General features: G+C 46.9%; 1 protein-coding gene across 3 annotated transcripts in view; it reads left to right on the top strand.

Moving 5' to 3' along the window:
• Positions 1 to 21,743, top strand: part of RHOBTB1 (Rho related BTB domain containing 1) — a 239,380-nt gene that overhangs the window by 110,644 nt on the left and 106,993 nt on the right. Inside the window, exon 1 of one of the 3 annotated variants that reach the window (XM_086921771.1) lies at positions 15,545 to 15,771. The exons of 1 other annotated variant lie outside the window; for it this stretch is intronic. The gene's annotated coding sequence lies outside the window, so the exon portion shown is untranslated. Of the gene's footprint in view, positions 1 to 15,544; positions 15,772 to 21,743 lie in introns of those variants that run through there. One more of the 3 variants, XM_086921772.1, reaches the window with a different exon arrangement.

The following is a 21,743-nucleotide window of genomic DNA, read 5'->3' as shown; positions in this document are numbered from 1 at the left end:
GCTGTTAGTGTGAAAGATGGTCTTTCCTTGTTACTGGTGGTTTAATCATTGTGTGACTGTTAAAGTGTGTGTGTGTGAATGAATGAATAAAAGAGCATTAATAAACCGCGCACCTACTCAGAAAGAGTGTCCTGGCGCTGAAAAGACGTTGTCAGACCAGCTGCTGCCCTTATGGATAGGAAGACCAGGAGTTACCGAAAAGCCCGGTTTTGAGCATTTTCCTGAACACGGTTACGTCGGACACCTGCGTGAATGTAAAAAGGTAGGAGGTTCGAAGCGCGGGCACCCTGTGACTTGAGGGTACAGCTGCCGGAGCGGGCGCTGTGTATCCTAAGGATGGAAGCCAAGTTCATCGTGGAGGACCTCAGGGTTCTTGGAGGCACATAGTGCGTGACTCTCCTTCTGAGGTACTGTACTCCGTTTCCCTGCAGGGCCTTAAAGAAGAGTACCAAGACCTTAAAACTGATTCTTTTTTTACAGGAAGCCAATGTAAGGCCTTGAGGTGAGGAGAGATACGATGCCGGGGTTTGAGCAGGAGGACCGCTCTTGCGGCCGTGTTCTGACCCCACCTGTAAGCGGTTAAGCAGGCATTCGGGGAGGCCCAAGTACAGGACGTTATCTTAGTCCAGTCTGGAAATAATGCCTGGACTGTGATCAAGAGGCAAGAGGGAAAGACATTTCCTAAGCATCCGCAAAAAGCCCAAAACAGGAGCCTGCAACAGATTGGAACTGTGATCTCATCAAAGGGTGCTGTCCATCTTGATGCCCAGATTTTTGACAGTGCTTAGCGCGGAGGGGGGAGGTGACATATCCGATGGCCACCAAAGTTTCCACTCAACCACGGGTGGGAAGCCAAACAAGATGACCTCAGATTTCTCTGAATTACATTTAAGCTGCTTCAATCTCAACCAAGAAAGCACCTTCGAAAGACATGAGTTAATCTTTTCACCTTCGAAGTCCGCTCCCTTGTCGCAGGTAAACAGGAGCTGCATGTCATCCACGTAAGAGTTAATTTTAGTGCTGCACGCTTCTGCCAGTGGAGCCAGGAGGACATGTAAAGGCTGAAGATAGTGGGACTCAGTATTGAGCCCTGAGGAACTCCCACTTTCAGGATGGGAATGGGAGCTGCAAAGGGGGGAGTCCAGACTTCCTGGCATCGGTCCTCCAAGAAGGAGGAAAGCCACTTCAGAATGGTGCCACCTAGACCACAGTCCTGTAGTCTGTTTAGGAGACTATTGTGCGGCACGGTATCAAAGACCGCAGAAAGGTCTAATAAAATCAGCATGGCTTTCCCCCCCTGATCCAGCTTCTCCTTAACGAACTCGGAGACTTCGAGTAGAGCCGTCTTCGTACTATAGTTGGTTCTAAACCCCAACTTGCTCTGGTGAAGGAGATTTTTGTTTTAAGCCTAATTAGAGATCACTAAGTTGACCTATTTCTCCAGGGCTTTTGGAGAAGAAAGACAACAGTGAAATAGGGCTATAAGTTGCTGACACTGAGGGGTCAGCAGCGGGCTTCTTGAGCAATTGGAGAATTTTTGCAGTTAAGAATCTTGGTTAGCCATAGGGTTATTAGAAGTGGCCAGCAAATTAGCTGGGCAGGGGTCAGAAGGAGACCCTGACTTCATACTCTTAATGATATCCAAGGACACTTCCAGTTGGAGTGGAGGAAACCGTACAAGTGTCGGCCGTCGATAGCGGCAGGATGTGCCGCAGGAGGTAAATTATCAGCGTGGTCATAGTCCACGGGGGCTCCCTAGAGAAAGAGTCCTGAATGGTCCAAATTTTGTCGTGGAAGAAAGACGCAAGTTGGTTAGTCCATTCAAAAGAGAGTGGTAGAGCCCTGGCAAGAGAAGACGGGGAGGAAAAGGCTTTCACAATTTTAAAAATGTCCTTGCCCTTGTTGCAGGACGTCTCTATTTTAGCTGCTAAATAGGTTTTTTTAGCATCAAGTCCTGTTTGTATTCAAGTTTATCGTCCGCATTAAAGTTTTATGCCATATCCTTTCAAGGCATTTGCAGGAGCTTTTGCTCAGTCTCAAAGCCTCATTAAACCAGGGAGCTGAAAGTCTGACTTTTTTGGGGGTATTAGTGGGCATAGGGGCGAGCGCCTGAGTGCAGTGCTGCACCCAGGTCTTGAGACCAAGAGCATTGCTCTCAGGTTCCCCACATAGCAGCGGAGGGTGGGTTTCCAGCGCTTCACTCAGAGCAGATGAATTAATCCAATGGAAAGGTCTTTGAGTGTTTACCCATTTTGTGACATGAGATTGACGGCCCCTTACAGACCTGAGGACCCTGAAACCAATAAGGTAGTGATTCGACCACAGTAAAGGAAGGGGCGGATCCACCTCGAGCTCTGAATTTGAAACAATTTGGTCGAAGGTGTGGCCCTATTGTGTGTAAGGTGGAAAGCATAAGGCAGAGGTCTTCAAACTTTTTGCTGCCGAGACCCCCTTGTAAAACCTTTTTAGGGGTAAGGACCCCATTCCGAAAAAAGTTTCTAGAAACTGGTACTCCTCATCATCATCATCTTTTGACAACCATAAATGCGCCTGTTAGACCTCATCACATCCATCCATCATTCATCCACCCACACTTTCACACATCCATCCATCCTTTCAACCTTCCATCCATCCAACCATCCTTCATCCACCCTTTCATCTTTCCATCCATACATCCATCCTTTACCCATCCACCCTTTCATCCATACATCCATCCACCCACCCACCTTTTCACACATCCATCCATTATTCATCCATGCAATCTTTTATCCATTCATCCATCCACCCTTTCATCCTCCCATCCATCCATCCATCCTTCATCCATCCACCCTTTCATCCATACATCCATACATCCATCCACCCACCCTTTCATCCATCCACCCACCCTTTCATCCACCCACCCTTTCACCCACCCACCCTTTCATCCATCCATCCTTTCATCCATCCATCCACCCATCATTCATCCCCCCACCTTTTCACACATCCATCCATGCATCATTCATCCATGCAACCTTTAATCCATCCATACATCCTTCATCCGTCCACCCTTTCATCCTTCCATCCATTCACCCTTTCATCCATCCATCCATCCACCCTTTCATCCTTACATCCATACATCTATCCTTCACCCATCCACCCTTTCATACTTACATCCATACATCCATCCTTCATCCATCCACCCTTTCATCCTTCCATCCATACATCCATCCTTTACCCATCCACCCTTCCATTCATCCACCCATAATTCATCCTCCCACCTTTTCACACATCCATCATTCATCCATGCAACCTTTTATCCATCCATACATCCATCCCCGTTCATCCTCCCATCCATACATCTATCCATCATCCATCCACCCTTTCATCCATCCACCCACCCATCATTCATTCATCCCCCCACCTTTTCACACATCCATCCATGCATCATTCATCCATGCAACCTTTTATCCATCCATACATTCATCCTTCATCCATCCACCCTTTCATCCATCCATCCACCCCATCATTCATCCCCCCACCTTTTCACACAGCCATCCATGCATCATTCATCCATGCAACATTTTATCCATCCATACATCCATCCTTCATCCATCCATCCACCCTTTCATCCATCCACCTTTCATCCTTCCATCCATCCACCTTTCATCCTTCCATCCATCCATCCTTTATCCGTCCACCCATTCATCCATCCATCCATCCATCCACCCATCATTCATCCCCCCACCTTTTCACACATCCATCATTCATCCATGCAACCTTTTATCCATCCATACATCCATCCATCCACCCTTCCATCCATCCATCCTTCATCAGTCCACCCTTTCATCCTTCCATCCACCCTTTCATCCATTCATCCACCCTTTCATCCATCCACCCTTTCATCCATCCATCCACCCTTTCATCCATCCATTCATCCTTCATCCGTCCACCCATTCATCCATCCATCCATCCTTTATCCGTCCACCCATTCATCCATCCATCCATCCACCCATCATTCATCCCCCCACCTTTTCACACATCCATCATTCATCCATGCAACCTTTTATCCATCCATACATCCATCCACCCTTCCATCCATCCATCCTTCATCAGTCCACCCTTTCATCCTTCCATCCACCCTTTCATCCACCCTTTCATCCATCCATCCACCCTTTCATCCATCCATCCACCCTTTCATCCATCCATTCATCCTTCATCCGTCCACTCCTTCATCCTTACATCCATACATCTATCCTTCATCCATCTATCCTTCACCCATCCACCCTTTCATCCTTCCATCCATACATCCATCCTCTTATCCATCCACCCTTTCATCCATCCTTTCACCCATCATTCCTCCACCCATCTTTTGACACATCCATCCATCCATCATTCATCCATGCAACCTTTTATCCATCCATACATCCTTCATCCATCTACCCTTTTATCCTTCCATCCATCCACCTTTTCATCCATCCACCCTTTCATCCATCCACCCTTTCATCCATCCACCCTTTCATCCATCCACCCTTTCATCCATCCACCCTTTCATCCACCCACCTTTTCACACATCCATCCATCCACCCATCATTCATCCACCCACCTTTTCTGTGCCTCTCTCACCTCCCTGCTGGGGGCAGGGGACGTGTCACGGGACCCACAGCTCCAGGCGCGTAATATCCATTGACCTCAAAGGGCTACACTACAGCCTGCTCCCCCAGCCCCCCCACCCCCCTCCACTTCCCCTCCTCCCCCAGCTCGAAACGGCTTCAGGGACACACACACAAAGCCACACCACCACACCCGAGTACTTGACAGGTCTTTAAAAGACCTTTTACTTGTTAATGAGGCTTTGTTTTCACACCTCGGTGTGAATTAGGCCTCCACCGAGCACCCTCGATTAGCCACAAGCCAGGAACTGCACTCTGTCAGAATCTGCGACCCCCTTCCAAGGAGTCCACGACCCCCCTGGGGGTCGCGCCCCACAGATTGAAGACCTCTGGCATAAGGGGACATGTTGAAAACGGCAAGGGATTCAATCATGGAGATAACCTTGGGCTCAGTGGGTTTGTCCAAATGGATATTAAGGTCCCCCAAAATTAAAAAGTGGCTATATCTGAGAACCAGGGGGGAGATTGCCTCATTAATGGGTTTCAAGAATGTACCAGCACTTGGTTGTTGGCAAGGGTGGTGGTGGTGGAGGTATGATAATAATAGCTGGAATGTGCGTGGTCCGTCAGATTGTTTGGTATTCTGTGTTCCTCAGGTACCACATGTGATTGCTATGTGTTTGTGTCTGCCACAGGACTGGTGGAGGCCCACCAACAAAGTGGGCAGAGAAGGCCTGGAGCGCTAACCAAGCTAAAGATCCTTGTTTAAAAAACATTACGTCATGAGGGCTTATAAGATGACAGGCCCCTTGTCTCTCCCATGCCTACCCCCCTTTTTTGGCAAGAGGCCAAGGCCCCCAAATCAAACTGGGGGTGCCAACGCCCAGTAATAAACAACACCACTGGGTTTAGGCTCCCAACAGTAAGGCAAAGCCTGATCGAACTAAATAACAAAATAATTGCCAGTACTGTGAATTCTATTTTGTCTTAATGGACAGCCACTAATTGACACAAAACAAAAAGTGAGGTAGACTACTGTTTCCGTCTGAGTTAATCAAATTGAGATTCGTAATTATTCAAAATCACATTTTTCATTCAATTTTTGTTCCTTTTTCATTTTTTTCAAAATTGCAACAATAAAAATATACATATAATATACAATTTACATAAATGTACAATACATTCACAGGCACTCCAACTCTAGATCTGTCTCACTCCCAGTCACTCCCACTCCATACATTCACCACAAAAAACACACCATATATTTACAAGGGTTAGAAAACTTTTTACATGATTCTTTTTACAAAGCCATAGAAACTAGAATCAAATAGTGCATTTTTGAATTCGAATCTTTCAATCCAGAGATCAGACTATCTTATGGCTGAAAGATTGGTCTACGCATTTCGAACTCTAACTGATTTTTTGAGTTCTCATCAGGACCATTAAGACAAGCTGTCTGTACTTGTGCAACAAACCCAGTCACAGGATATTGTCGCTGGGAGTCCCAAGGTGCCGTGTGTATATTTGTGAAAGGCTGATCGGGGTCTTGGATTCTCAAGACTTGTCGTAGCTCTCTTCTGATTAATTCAGCTACTTCTCGGTTTGACGCGCTTCTCATTAGTCGAGTCGCCGTTTTTCTCCCTTTTCCTTGGGGCGCATTCGTCCAGTCTGAATGACAAATGTGATTTTGAATAAATACGAATCTCAATTTCATTAACTCAGACGGAAACAGTAGTCTACCTCACTTTTTGTTTTGTGTCAATTAGTGGATGTCCATTAAGACAAAATAGAATTAACGCCCAGTAATGGCAGGGAAGGGTGACCTTCAAACTGGCCAATAGGCAGGGGTGACTTTGATAAAAGCACCTGGGTGAAGGTGGGTGCAAGGAGCAGGACCAACACAGCGAGCAGAAGAGATGCGGTTTCAAGAACCAGTAGCTTGCCAACAGCCAAGTGCTGGAGCAGCAGGAGCACAAACTGTGAGCAAATTTGTGCAATTGCTCAAGAGTGCTTGAGATTGAAGGCACCAATTTTGGTTGCGGGCTAAGCATAGGGACTCACAGGTTAATCGCACATGGCCACAGACACCAGCACCACAGCAACAACAGAGCAGACGGGTAACGGCAAAAAGATTAAGGGTGGATCCCAGGAGGTTAGGTTTCAGGAGCAGGCAGTAGAAGAATAGAAGATGGGCTGACGCAGCAGCCCACTCCCCCCCTCAAACAGACATCAAATGAAGGCAGCAGAGGGAGCGGTCAAAGGGGGTGAGGCACCAGGCACAACAGGAGGGTCCACAGTGTAGGCATGTAAGAGTTCGCTGGGCAGTGGCAGGGCCTTCAAGTCCCAGAACACAGATCTAGATGGGCAACCTACAGAGGCATACGCCAGGCATGCACCAGGCCATCCATCCATGGCCATGGTGACGAGGGCCATAGGGCTCACCAACCTGATCCCACTTGCAGTCAAATAGAGGATTTGGTGCAGAGAGCTAATATGTATTTTTTATGCTGGAAATGAAGGTAGAGGGGCTGGACATAGCGGCAGGGGATAAGAAGAAAGAGGACAGGTAGGAAAAGAGAAGAGTAAGGAAGGAGAGAAACGTTGATCATTGGTTTGACGCCTTTAGAATCATTGCATGCATCATAGCTGAGAAATGTCCACAATGCGGCTAGGATTTAGAATTGTAAGAAACCAAAATTCACAGAGCACATTTACAGTCCACGGGCAATGCCTGGCTGGAATACGATAAAGGCAGCAGGCTATAATTGCAGATATACCCCGATATGACATGGGATGAGGAGGATGTTAGGTTACATGCATGAGAGGCAAAAGAATGGTTGGGCGAAGGAGAGCAGTCCTTTCTCTGGTCAACATGTGCGCCAATTGTGTGTGTGGGGGGGGTCACCCGGCTACAGATTGTGGGAAATGAAAGTTTCATAATGAAAAGAAAAAAACTACCAAGAAGAGATTGTGAGCGCTTTAGCGGGGCGAAGGCCTTGGGGTAATGGGGAAAGTAAGGACTAGCAAGATTTCCCATATATAGGCCCAAGCTGAGGGAATTACTCAACAGCTAACAAAACAAGAAGGATGCTCAGCTACTATTGGAAAGCTTTTAAGAGACCTTTAAAATTCCTTTCAGGGGCAAGATCATTCCAGAGGACTAAGTGATAGCATTCAAGAGGGACAGAGGAATATATGACATTACAACTCAAACAATTACAACGCATGCTTTTACATCACAGTTTTTACAACGCAACTACCATTACATCGCATGTTTTAAAACTACCATTACAACGCATTCCATTACAACGCAAACTATTACAACGAATACCCTTTACAACGCATAATACTTTTAGTGCAACAGTAGGGTAAGAGTTGGATAGAGTAGGGGTAAAATGTACTATTCCCCCTCCAGTGAGTGCAACCGTAGGGAAAGTGTTGGATAGCGTGGTGGTAAAAATTACTACTTCAAAACCTATACCCACCCAAAAACGTTAAAATCTCCATTACTAACCTTATAATACGTTGTAATGGCATGCGTTGTAATGGCATGCATTGTAAAGGCACTTGCGTTGTAAAAGTGGTGTTCTAAAAGCATTGCGATGTATTGCCTGCTTTGTAATGGACATTTCCCGGGAAAGAGGGGCAATGATTAGGAAAGAAATAGCAACCTTGAGAGAGATTTGGGAGTTAATAGGGAAACTGAACTTCATTGCAAAGGTGATCCCAGCAGGATGAGTGTTTGCCAGACGGCTCGGCCAGCTTGCCTCAGAAAGAAGCACCACCATATCAGGTTGGGGGCAGATGTAAAACAGGATCTGGCATTGTGGAAGACATTCTTGAAAGACTTTACCGGTACATTGAGCTGGTGGGAAGGCTGGGTAACAGCGGTATGCAACGCTTACAACGTGCGCGTTATCACGACCTACCATTACAACGCGGTCGTAACAACGAAAGTTGTTACCACGCATTGCGCTGGGGGGCGCTCAAGGATAGGAAATGATTTAATTTACTTTCCCAACACCTTCCCTACTATCCACGGGGACTGGTGTTGGAATAGTAAATTCAATTATTTAATTTTGCGCCCCCCCAGGGCAATGCGTGGTAACAACTTTCGTTGTTACGACCGCGTTGTAATAGTAGGTCGTGGTAACGCGCGCGTTCTAAAGTCATACATCCGGTAACAGCAAAACAATTGGTAGTTTTTATAGATGCTGCAGTTAGCCACAGGTTTTTGGGTTACCCTAGGTAGGTTATGGTATGTGCCAAGGAATGGCTGCTGGAGTGGGCGAAAAACAAAAAAACATAACCTTCCTAGAACCTTTTTCCATTGTGGTGGCGTAGAGATTTTCTTATGGTCGGCTGTGGTACAAGAAGATAATACTATGTTTAGACAATAAGGGGGTGGCTCTAGCTATTAACAGTGGAGCAGCCAGATGACATCAGGTGTTGAAGCTGTTATGAACTATGGTGAGGCTGCAACTGCAGCACCACCTCAAGATCAGGGCAAGACACGTACAAGGGAAACACAACTCACAAGTGGGTCCTCTATATAAGTTCAGGGCCCTAACCCCGGATGTGGATGAGGAGAAGACCCCTTTCCCGGAGAAGCTATGGCAATTGGGCAGCTGAACCTGTTATTCCTGATCAAATATGCGCTGATGTCAAAGTCCGCAAAGCGCTACACGAGATTTGCCCAGACAGTATTAGGTTCTGCAGGATTAGTGGATGGGAAAGTATCAGGCATGGGCAGATTAACTTAAGGCACTCGGAGCTGTAAAACAGGAACGGGGCCCACCTTTCGGAAGCAGGACTGTTAATATTTTGGGTCAATCTTTAGGGGGCTATGAGATTGACTGGCTGATTTTTTTTTTATATCACTCTGCTGCAGGCAGCCGCCTGGGGGTGTAAGCCCCACAGTCGGTGTAGTGGTTCTCGCTAGGATCAGTCTAAGGCCATGCCTAGGCTTGGAGGGGTGGTTGACATATTGGGATTGCCTTGGGATGCCTTATGGAAGGGCTAGCCAGCTAACGGAGGGTAAATGGAGCATGGCACTCTCAGTCCAGGTAAGGGGACCAGAATTTTAAAGCCAAAAACCTAAACATTTCACAAAAATAGAAGGACTACAATTTTACTTCAAGCAGGCGTGCCTCAGCAGAGAATTACAGAATGGGCAGTTAGAACATAAATAAAATGCCATTTTCAAACCCAGTAGCTTGTCTATTAATTAAATTACTTTCTTGAAACAACTGCTAACGATCCCTGCTTTGCAGAACATTAAAAGAGAACCTCCCGCAGTTTTCAGTCGACCCTCTCTAAAAACCGGGACATGAGCTAAATTTCCTGAAATCTACCGGGGACAGCTGGTGAAAATCTGGGATCATCCTAGAAAATCCAGGACGCCAGGTCACCCTAAGTCCAGGCCCACCTGACGGCGGGGCTCAGAGGACACACAAGGTTGCCAACTAAGCCTAACACCTGAAAGGGTTACCCTCCTTGGCGACGGCGGGAAAACTCCAGCATGCTTTACTTGCCAAGCAAATGATTAATGACTCGATATATAGGTAACTTGATGGGGGTTTACGTGTTTTTTTATGGGGAGCAATCCTGATTTATGATCGCACCAATTGATTTGATTGATTGCTGATGTTTAATGCAATAGAAAATTGGAATTGACTTGATTCATGGCCGCCCTCAAGCGGTCTAATTTTGCTTGAATAAACTACGGCCTTTAATTCGAATGGTGAAAGTCGTCGGGTGATTTGCTTGCATTTTACTGTTTTTTGGGAGTGAACCAGTGGTAGAAGTGGGCGGGGACGGAAGGGCACAGCGTGCCCCTACGTTTAAAAATTATGTCAGTCCGTTTCCCTAATTCTTACTTTCAAAAAAGCATCCCGGGACGGCAAGAATAGTCCTACTTAAAAACGATACTTTTTTCTTTCAGCTTCCAGGGGCAGCTCACACTTCTCTGTTGAACGTCAGAGGCTGCAGCAGCCCCTCCCTGAGCTCTCACAGACCAGGGCAGGCCCATTGTCATTCCAATTGAGGCAGATTATCCCCTTTCGAATGATAATACGCCCGCCCTCTGCCTTTAGCATATCAAGTGCCAGTGAGATCGGAGTTGGTGATTACAGAGGAGCTTTCCCCAAACAGAGCACTGTGGGGAACTTGACACCTTCTGTGATTTTTCAATGTTGTACACAAAGTGAACTGGGCAGGAGCAGTGACTGGACAGAAGAGAGGACAGGAAAGGAGACGTACTAGGGCAGGAGAGGTGACCGGGCAGGAGAAGTAACAGGCAGGAGAAGTGACGGGGCAGGAGAAGTGACGGAGCAGGAGAAGTAACGGGGCAGGAGAAGTGACGGGCAGGAGAAGTAACGGATAAGAGACGTGACGGGGCAGGAGAGTTGACAGGAAAGGAGAGGTGATGGGGCAGAAGAAGTGATGGGGCAGGAGAAGTGAAGGGGCAGGAGCGGTGATTAGGCATGGGCAGGAGCGGTACCCAGCAGGAGCAGTGAACGGATAGGGGCAGTGAACGGATAAGAGCAGTGAACGGGGCAGGAGAAGTGATGGGACAGGAGAAGTGATGGGGCTGGAGCGGTGATCGGGCAGGAGCGCTGACCGGACAGGAGCCGTGAACGGGCAGGAGCAGTGAACGGGCAGGAGCGGTGACGGGGCAGGAAAAGTGATGGAGTAGGAAATATGACGAGGCAGGAAAAGTGAAGGGCCAGGAGCAGTGACGGGGCAGGAGAGGCAACAGGAAAGGAGAGGTGAATGGGCAGGAGAGGTGACCGGGCAGGAGAGGTGACCGGGCAGGAAAAGTGACGGGGGAGGAGAAGTGACGGGGTAGGAGAAGTGACGGGGCAGGAGAGGTGACGGGGCAGGAGAGGTGATGGGGCAGGAGAGGTGACTGGGCAGGAGAGGTGACGGGGCAGGAGCTAAAGCAGGGACCCGGGCGGGAGTGGTGAAAGGTCAGGAGCGGTGAAAGGACAGGAGCGGTAAACGGGGCAGGAGCAGTGAACAGGACAGGAGCAGTGAACGGGGCAGGAGCAGTGAACGGGGCAGGAGCAGTGAACGGGGCAGGAGCAGTGAACGGGGCAGGAGCAGTGAACGGGGCAGGAGCAGTGAATGGGGCAGGAGAAGTGACGGGCCAGGAGAAGGGAGGGGGCCGGGGAATTGACGAAGCAGGAGTGTTGATCGAGCATGAGCAGGAGTACTGACTGGACAGGAGCAGTGAAAGGACAGAAGTAGGAGTTTCCCAGGGCAACTGGAAGGGTAGGGGGCCAGTTTAGTTTGGGGGGACCGGTTTTGTACAATTGCAGGAGTTTTAAAAGCACTGCAAAGTTCTTTGTATATTCAGCAGGTTTCAGTCAACAATACAAGTGCCAAGATAGCTTTGGTGATCAATGTACCTGCTGGACAGAGACGGGGGCATGTTTTGTCTAGTGGCTGTTTTACTCATCTAAGGTTGTGCAGAGGGGTAATATGCCTGCTGCAAAGAACATGTACCATGCATATCAAAGAGCAATATGTTATGTGCATAGTTCAGTGGGTACTGCTTTGTGTTCACTTCCCGAATGAAAGGACACTTGAATACATATGGCCTGGCAGTTCGGGCTGGACAGTTCACATTCGGCGCAGGATCAAGACTGATTTACATATGGCTGGGTCCAAACTGGAATGGCGTGGTGAGCAAAAAAACAATGGATTTAGGCCTAGATCTCTATTCTGGGGTGAATGTATGACATTGTTCTGCATTCTGTCCATCAATTGTTCTTTTTGCATTTGTCACCCAGAGTGGGACAGGTATGCTCAGAAATGAGTCCTGTGATCTCCATGCCACTGGAATCAAGCTATCCTGGCTAATGAGGGCTGAAAGCCCGAAAATGGTCCTAGGATGCTTGTTTCCAGTCCAGGGAGGACCTGGCCTGGCAGTTCGGGCTGGACTTTTCCCATTGGGTGCAGGATCAAGACTGATTTGCATATGGCTGGCTCCAAACTGGAATGGCATGGTGAGCAAAGAATCAATGGATTTAGGCCCAGATCTCTGTACTGGGGTGAATGTATGATATTGTTCTGCATTCTGTCCACCAGTTGTTCTTTTTGCTATAGTATGATTGAGCAGCTAGCTGGCTGACATGAATATGAAGGAGCCTTTGTGGGTTTCCGTGAGTCTAGATTCTCCTGAAGAGTCCTTTTCTCTTCTGAGTCCTGCTTAACACATGTGTACAGGAGGAGTCCTGTATTCATGACCTTAATGTTTGAGACAAAAAATAATCATGGATTTCTGAACTATGAGAGTAAAAGCATTAAAGTAACATGTTGTTCCTGCTTATATTTCACACGCTTTACATAAACCTGTATTCCCTATGAGTGTTTGCTTTTTCCTGAATTAAACCTCAAATAAACATGTTTATCCATTGTTTTAATTAAATAATGTTATCAGCTGTAACTGGTCAGTAAAATACTAAACGTACTAAAAATTGGTATGTTTTGCTATTTCTAGCCACACCCCTGACACCGCCCACTGATTCAATCTTCGGTTATTCCGCCCCCTGATAGTCCACCCACAGTTCCCCTACTTTTTTACTACTTCAACCACTGGAGTGAACCGAGTCCTCGCGTTTTCTTTGTTACCATGCATGTCAGCGATTGACTTGGTTTGTTTCTGTGTGTTCCTCTGATGTCTATCCTAAACTATATGTGTGAGTGTGACAATACTGTGTGTGTTAGGGTGACCAACCGTCCGTAAATTTCACGGACCGTCCGTAATTTGGACCTCACGTCCGTTGTCCATGAGGATCCTTTTTACAGGCGCCTTTTGTCCGTAATTTTGGCATTGCAGGGAACAGCACTGTTCCCTGCTTGAAGCCTCAGCTCCCTGATGGGGCCGCCTCACACCCCTCCTCGGAGCACAGGAGCAGCCCCTCCCGCCCATTGTCATTCTGCATGCGGCTGATTGCCACATACAGACTGACAATGGGCCCGTCTGAAGTGTTACTGCATGGTGGTCCTCCTCCTGCCTTGGTCTAGGGCAGCGTATTTTGTTAGATGATAGGAATGTGCAAACACGCACATGCTGCTACAGAATCCAGTTCATTCAAAGAAGCTGGTGAAACAAGTTGAAAAGAAGAGGCTCGGGCTAGAGTGCTTTCAGTCTCATCATTTTAGAAAAGTACAGTTTAAATATTATTTTCAACAAAGCCATGGTTGCAGCATTTTTATTTTATGCATCTAACAGCCACTGACAAAGCCAATAGTTCTGGCTTGTTGAAGGTGTAACATTACTTGTTATTTATCTGGATACAATGACAGAAGAGGCAAAATACCAGTCTGGCGGCACACTATGCTAAACACAGATTTTTAGCTTAGGTATTTTAAGCTCCGCTCTTAATTACATCGAACACCCCCTTTTGAGAGACCCTCCCCCTTTTTTTCATCCCGCTTAAAGCCCTGGAAACAACACCATGTCACAGTCACCTCATGGCCTAGCACTGTGCATCATGCATGACTCCTGACTTCTACTTTTTCAGATTGCCTATGTGCAGGGGCATAGTGAACACTCCCCCACCCCACCCCTTGCTTTAGAAACTACAGGGAGGGTGACATTCTTGATGGGCCTCTTCTGTCTGGAACTCTGCAGCCAAAGGCTCAGCTCATAATTAATATGAAAACGTGGGCGAGTGAGTAAGTGAAGGGATGGATGGATGGATGGATTGCTGAATGGATGATTGAAAGGGTGAATAGATGGATAATTAGCGAAAGGATGGATAGATGAGTGAAAGGATGGATGATCGGCGAGTGAATGGGTGGATGGATGAGTGAAAGGATGGATGAGTGATAGGGTCAATGGATGGATTCATGAGTGGATGAGTAGAAGGATGGGTGGATGGATGGAAGGATGGATGCCTAAGTGTAAGAGTCAATGGAGAGAGAAAGGGAGGATGGGTGGATGGCTGAAAAGGTGAATGGGTGGAAGGATGAGTGCCTGGATGAGTAAATGAAAGGATAGCTGGATGGGTGAAAGGATAAATGGCTGGATGGAAGAGTGGATGGATTAGTGTACGGATGGATAGGGTGAAAAGGTGGGTGAATGGATGAGTGAAAGTGTGGGTGGAGGGATGGATGAGTGAAATGATGGCTGGAAGGATACACAATGGATAGGTTTGCAAATGTATGAATATGTTAAGATATAAATGGGATTACTTATATACTATTGCGCGAACTCCTTTGATGTGTCTGTAAAACCTACCTTTTGACCCGAAAATTTGTCCTGAATTTTGACCCCCTGTCCTGAATGTTTGTCCTGAATTTTGACCCTTTGTCCTGAAGTTTTACACTCACTGTCCTGAATTTGCACCCATGACAGTTGGTCACCCTAGTGTGTGTTCTGCTGAACATGAACCACAAGCAGCCATGGCTACTGTTTGTCTACATTGCTGCTCTCCCGGCGGGCTGGGATGAATCAGTGCCATAGCTTGGCGGGTCGTTTTCTTCTGGTGTCAAATATGGTTGGCATGTGTGATTTGGCCAGAGCGTCCCCCGTGGTTCTGCACATCTGTGTAGAGAGCCGCGCGCCTCTGTGATGCATGCCTCAGACTTGCCTTGGAGGCTGCGCGCCTCAGTGCTTCAGTCAGCTCAGATGGGCTGGTGTCACCCAGCAGCCGCCGCAGCTTTGGGGCATGCCACGCAACCCATAAACAACAGTGCATAAATGAGGCCGCTCCTAGAGAGCAGCGCGTGAGGTAACCGCGGCTCGCTCCCTGCCAAGGTCCCGCGTGGCCTTTTCCGTGGTGCTGATGGGACGCGCGCACGCGAGCCTCAACGGTGCAGTTGAAGAGCGCGCGCCCCCGCCGACCGACGCGCCTGCGCACCTGGCCTCCCGGACAATGTTTTCATGAATGAAATCCAATCACCAATCTATAAATAGACGCGATGCGGTGACGTCAGGAGGTGAGTGTCTGCTGCCTCCGTTCCGCGAGAGCCGCCTCTCAGCTCCGGGAGCCGAGGGCCGCAGGGGCAGCGCCCTGAGACACCGGACAGCGCCGCCGCCGAGCGGAGCCGGGACCATGGGAGCTCGCCGGGCCTTCCTACTAAGTTCTGCCGCCGCCACCTAGCACCGCCGGGGCCCTTCTTCAGAGCGCCGGGGCTGTGAGGACGGGCTGCCGCCAGCACGCACTTGGTAGGTTGTTTCTTCGTTGTCATGCAATGCAAAGCTGTCAAAGTTGCAAAGGAATGGCAGGGTCGCGGGGTCCTTCAGATTTAGAAAGGCGGGTCCTTTGCTTGTCTCTTTGGAATGCAGTTGACTTGGTGATTTCAGAGCGTTCAGAGGCAGCACCAGTCATAACAAAATGAATCCTGAACAAAGGTGGACAGTGAACCCCCCATCCAATTTAGAGCCATTTGAGAACTGTGATTATTACCCAATAATGTAGAACTCGTGCCAGCCCTTTGTGCCCTCATTGACATCCACAGCCTGCTCTCAGCAGATGTGATGATGCCCTGGTCCCCTGAGTAGCATCATCCCTCCCTTCTTTTGTCTTCGGTCACAGAGCGCTGAGTGCTGCTGACTGAACGAGATGAGATGCTCTGGGCGCTGAGCGCCCTCCTTTGATGCTCTGAAGCTGGAAGTAATGCCACTGCGCTTAGCAGGTGATCCGTTATCTTTCATGCTGGGGGGAGAATAAACAGAGCCATCAAAGCTGCTGTAATGCGTCTTGTGTGGATGCGCTCGGCATAATTCGATGGTTTAATTAACCACTTGCCCGGAGATGGTTTTCCAAACAGCTGCGCGGTTTGCACAACAGAGCGTTTGTGTTGCTGGTGCGGGAAGGTGTAAACAACGGGTTCGTCATTGGCTCTGAGAGTGGAGTTTACAAAGCAGGGCTTGCTGGTGCTTCTGCCGAGTCTGTTGTGGGTTGCTGTGACAACAGCTGCAGGCAGCCGTGAGGGTTCAGGCGCACGGCATCCAATCGCCTCACAGAGTGCTTTATTTACGATGACGTGCCGGCGGGTGGCTATAATAACATTTCCAACATAGTCGCAAGTTTATGAACACGGTCAAATAAGAATGAAACTCTCACTTGAAATATCAACTCAGTAACAAGTGTGGGTGGTATTCTTTTTTGGGAAAAATCTAAGTGATTGCATAACGGGTATTAAAGATAACTTGCAGCACAGGGACTTGGTTTCCTTCTTTCCTTCTGCCTTTAAGGGATAGTTACACAGTCGCTGAAATGTGCGGATTATACCACGGGGATGCCAGCCTCAGGTTACCTTCACTCGACTAAGGTTGCCAAGAAACTCTCTTCTGCACATAATGTTAATAGCGATATTAAGATCTAGCTCGTAATGTCATTAAGTAGCAGCTGTAAAGTGACACGCCATAACACTCCAGGCTGCATTTGCCTTGCCCTCTGCAAAAACGAGTTTGTATAGAGCTTTAAAACTGTCTCGCTGATGCCAGTCGCTAAGCCAGTCAGATTTTCATTTTAATAAGAAGTTTACATAGCGGAGTACAAAGCAAAACAGTGTCGATGGCGCCCGCAAAATGAACCTTTCCTGTCATTTGGAGGCATTATTTGTGTGTTTTTGTGACACCAAATGTAACAAAACGGATCAGTTTGAGGCATTATTTCACTGAATGCCAAGGAAACTTGAATTACAAAGATATCAAAGAGTAATCGCATAGAAGAACTTAAGTAGTCACTGATTTCACAGCGTGCCTGGGAATCCAACCAAACTTTCTGTACTACATGGGGACATTTTGACGTGCAACATTCACAAGTAGCTATTATACGTATTCTTGTTTTAGGAGTAGGATCAGAGACTGCTAGCATGCATACCAATGCTCCAGGCCTACAAGTCTTGGGCAGCAGTCCTACAAAGGGTCAAGTCCCAGGTTGTTAGTGATGCCCTATCCCCATCGTGGTCCCATGGTACTATATACATATGGATAGCTACTCACATTCCCCCCTCATACTCCTTGACAGTCCCACACATCAGATTTTATGGCAAGGCACAGAGGCCAATATTATGCCTGACGTTCATACACAGCAGCAACATAAATAGAACATATATAAAAAAAGTTTAAAATTCTAACACATTCACAAACCCACAGAAACACAGGCATCTTCTTTCTTTTGCTGCTTGTGCACAAATAAGTTCTATGCTTTAAGGGCCATGGGGTTTTATGAATGTTCTAGGTTTAAAGTGCATAATTGAGTTCAGCAAAAATAGTGCAATATATCTGTAAACAATTTTAAGGCCCCTATATTTTTGTCAGACAATATTCAACTCCCAATAATCTGGTACCATACCACCCAAGTGAATACCTAGTTTACATACCCTCCCCAAATGTAGTAGCGGCCGGCAGGGCTCGCGCGGGTGGGGAGGGGGAGGGGGGGGGGAAGGGGTGCTGAGTCACGCAGGGTCAATAATAGTAAAAACATATTTTTAACGTACCTTTCCGCCGGCCCAGGTCCAGCATCTTCACTGGTCCTGCTCTCCTGCTTCCGACAGGAACACAAAGTAGGCAGCCTAACTCACCTTCCAGTGGAGTGTTGTGATTGGCCGGGACATCGGCTAGCCAGGGGCTGTAGGGAATTGCATGTTCTCCATGTAGGCTGCAATGCATCCTGCCTGGAGAAGTGCAGAATGCCGCATGACTGGTTTGGGTGGCCCGAGAGGGCCGACCAAACAGTCTTTGTGCACCCAGGCAGCCCCGCCCATCCACCGCAATGCGCAAAGAAACATAAAATGGTAATAACCAAACCTTATTACCATTTTATGTTTTGGTTTTCTTGCATTGCGAGAAAGCAGTGGGGTGATACTCATCTGCCCTAGTGGAGGAGCCGTCCCTGCTCAAATGGACCCACATCATCCCTATCTCAGAAATCTCCATTAGCTCCCTTTCCAATAGCGACGCCAGTTCAAAATCCTCACGCATGCCTACAAAGCCATACAAAAGCAAGGACCGTCCTACATCATCCATTGACTGAACTCCCATCTGCCTGCAAGATACCTGCGCTCCGCCTCACTCGCCCTCACACTCACCCCCCCCCCCCACCCACACACATCTGTCGTAGCCGCATCATTTTGGTTCCCAGGATGCTTGTTTCTGGTCCAGGGAAGACCTGGCTTGGAAGTTCGGGCTGGACTGTTCCCTTGAGGCACAGGGTCAAGACTGATTTGCATATAGCTGTGTCAGAACTGAGAAGGCAAAGTGAGGTAAAGAACGAAGATGGATTCAATCCAGATCTGTGCCTGGGGGTGAGTGTCTCAAAAGTTTCAGCATTCCATCCCATCATCTCCTTGTGTTTGCTTTGTTCTCCCTAAGTTGGCAGTGTATGCCCAGAGGTGGGTCCCTTGCTCACTTTGCCACTGGATTCAAGCTAGCGTGGCTGGTGAGGGCTGTTAGCCCGAAACCGGTCCCAGGATGCTTGTTTCCGGTCCAGGGAAGACGTGGCTTGGCAGTTTGGGTTGAACTGTCCCCATGAGGCACAGGGTCAAGACCGATTTGCATATAACTGTGAATGACCTGGGGTGGCGAAGTGAGTTAAAGAACAATGATGGATACAAGCCAGATCTGTGACTGAGCGTCTGAAAAGTTTCAGCTCTCTGTCCATCATCTCCTTGTGTTTGCTTTGGTAGCCGCATCTTCTTCTACATCCTCACCAAGATCTAGAACGACCTGCCCCTCCATCTCCGAACAGCACCCTCCCTGTCAGATTTTAGCAAGAAACTGAAGACCTGGATTTTCCACAGAGACACAGCACCCTGAGCACCCAGATACCCCTAGGAGTGACAGTGCTGCGCTACACAAAATGCTAATTGATTGATTAACATATGTGAACAGTTTGTGACTACTTTAATAGAAAATCCCTTTGTGAGGCAGAATGATTTATTTTGTGAAAAGTACTTTATAACTGATTATAAAAAAGTTTATGAGCTTGTCAGATCTGCTGGTCATAGTCAAGTGAATAATGAACTTCTTAAAATGTTTATCAAGATCAATTCAATCAATGTGTCATATGGTTTCCTTTTCTTCTCAGGTGCTGAGACTCTAGTACATAGCAAACCATGTTGTACTTAAGAATATTAAAAGCAGAAATATTGCCTTACACCATTGTATTATCTTTTACAAAAATAAACAATAGGTGTATTATTAACTCCAATGGTGCAATATTTTTACAGACCATATGTGGGGCATAATATTTATCTCTGCTGATAACCTGACAATAATTTTCTGATACCACACTCCACATCATAGTGTGAGCTGTATCCCCGTTTACACGACAAGTGGTAACCTTTGTGCCCTTTTATTTTGTCCTAACTCTGCAGCATTTCAGAAATGTTTGAAGCCACTGCAAGGTTGTTGAGTTTATTATGTGTAGGCACTGGCATTTGATTGTTGAGTAAAAATTCAGAGAACCGCAATAAAAAAGTAACACTATCTTTTTAAGATTCCTAGAGGTCTCAGATCAATAGATAAATAAATGATGTGCTCAGAACTTTTTCTGGAATGAAACAGAGACGGGCATTTAAAATATTCTTCTATCTCAAAGTTTTTCAGAGCTTCCATTGATAACCTGACATTGATGCCTGACACTGTTCTGTTCACATCAGTAAAATGGCAGCTTGCCTATTTTGCAATTCACAAAGTAAACACCTCTATCGAATAGCAATAAGCAATCGAGTGAGTCCAGAAAACCCATCTCCATCTAGAGGGTTCGCATTTTACAGCACAATTATCAATTAAATTGGCTAAAAACCCAGAGGTTCTGAATGAACTCTTTTTAAGTTTTTGTGGTGTGCCAGGCAACGCTTACCATGTCCAAGATTGTTAGGATTCAACACCCTCCCAAGAAAACATCAACAAATGGTGGCAAAGTAGTGGATATTTCAGCACAGTCCCAAATTAAATAGATCAAAACCTAAAGGCTCTCAGGTACCTAAGAAATCTGTTTTTGAAAGGTCACATGGCCCATCGTTTTTCAAAATGTATTTAGCAACATTTTTCTCTCTGTTTTTCAATCTTTCATTTTCAGTGTAGATTCTTAGCCTTATGGTGTGCCAGAATATCGACTTTGAAGTGTCAGGGTGGAAACATCAAAAGCAATACAGAGCTCACAATCACAGACCAAAGACACCAGAGCTAAACCGATTCAAAATGCATTTATATAAATGCTACAGTTCAATTACGCAAATCAAACCTGGCATTTGTAAAAGGACAAACCAATCACCCCTAAGGGTCTCAAGGCGCTGGGGGCAGTCAGGGAGATTAAGTGAGCAATTTCCCAGAGACATATGATGATGAGCTGATTTGCCTCTGGCGCTGGGGATCGAACCATGAACCGCTCACTCCGGAGTTAGCCGCCCTGGCCACTGCACCACACCCCTCCCCTCCCCTCTTATGTCATGCTGCGGAGTTAGCAGCCCTGGCCACTGCACCACACCTCTCCCCTCTTATGTCATGCTGCGGAGTTAGCAGCCCTGGCCTCTGCGTCACACCCCTCTTACGTAGAACTTACACCTTCAGACTGGTCACTCAGCTTTTGTATACCACACAGATTGTCAATACGTGAATGTTAACATGCCTCTACCCAAGTCTTGGCAGTTACAGCAGTAACAATAAGTCCCCTTTTGTACCAAAGAACCAAAATCAGTAGCAAGCCTCCTGTATTCAATATGAATTAACAGTTTAAAAAATAAAATCACACATGCAGTAATTTTTCAGAAACATCAGCATACCCATTTCTGTTTCTACATACATTTCGCAATGAAATACAGAATTTTTATTTTACTTGAGTACACTTATCTTTTGTCTTTGAAATAGCAGAATTTGATTGTTTTAGGTAAAGATGTATTTGGTTCCCTCACAGCGACTTGTCAGTTTCACAAAAGAGACAAATGTACTTCATGATAACAATATATCATGAAGTGACTATTGTTTGCCAGGTATAGCTAGATAATTGCCAAGAAAGTACACAATATTTTATAAAGCGACCACTGTTATGTCAGAAATAGCCAGAACTTTTCCAAAAATTCCCAGTATTTACTGTGAATTAACTATGATTGTGCCAGGGACAATGTTACCAAAACACCCACAATACGTGAAGGTGTCTATTAACACCCAAAATGCTCACAGTATGC

This window comes from Lissotriton vulgaris, chromosome 5 (assembly GCF_964263255.1).
Source record: "Lissotriton vulgaris chromosome 5, aLisVul1.2, whole genome shotgun sequence".
Classification (NCBI taxonomy): Eukaryota; Metazoa; Chordata; class Amphibia; order Caudata; family Salamandridae; genus Lissotriton; species Lissotriton vulgaris.
This window is presented reverse-complemented; position numbering and strand designations above follow the sequence as displayed.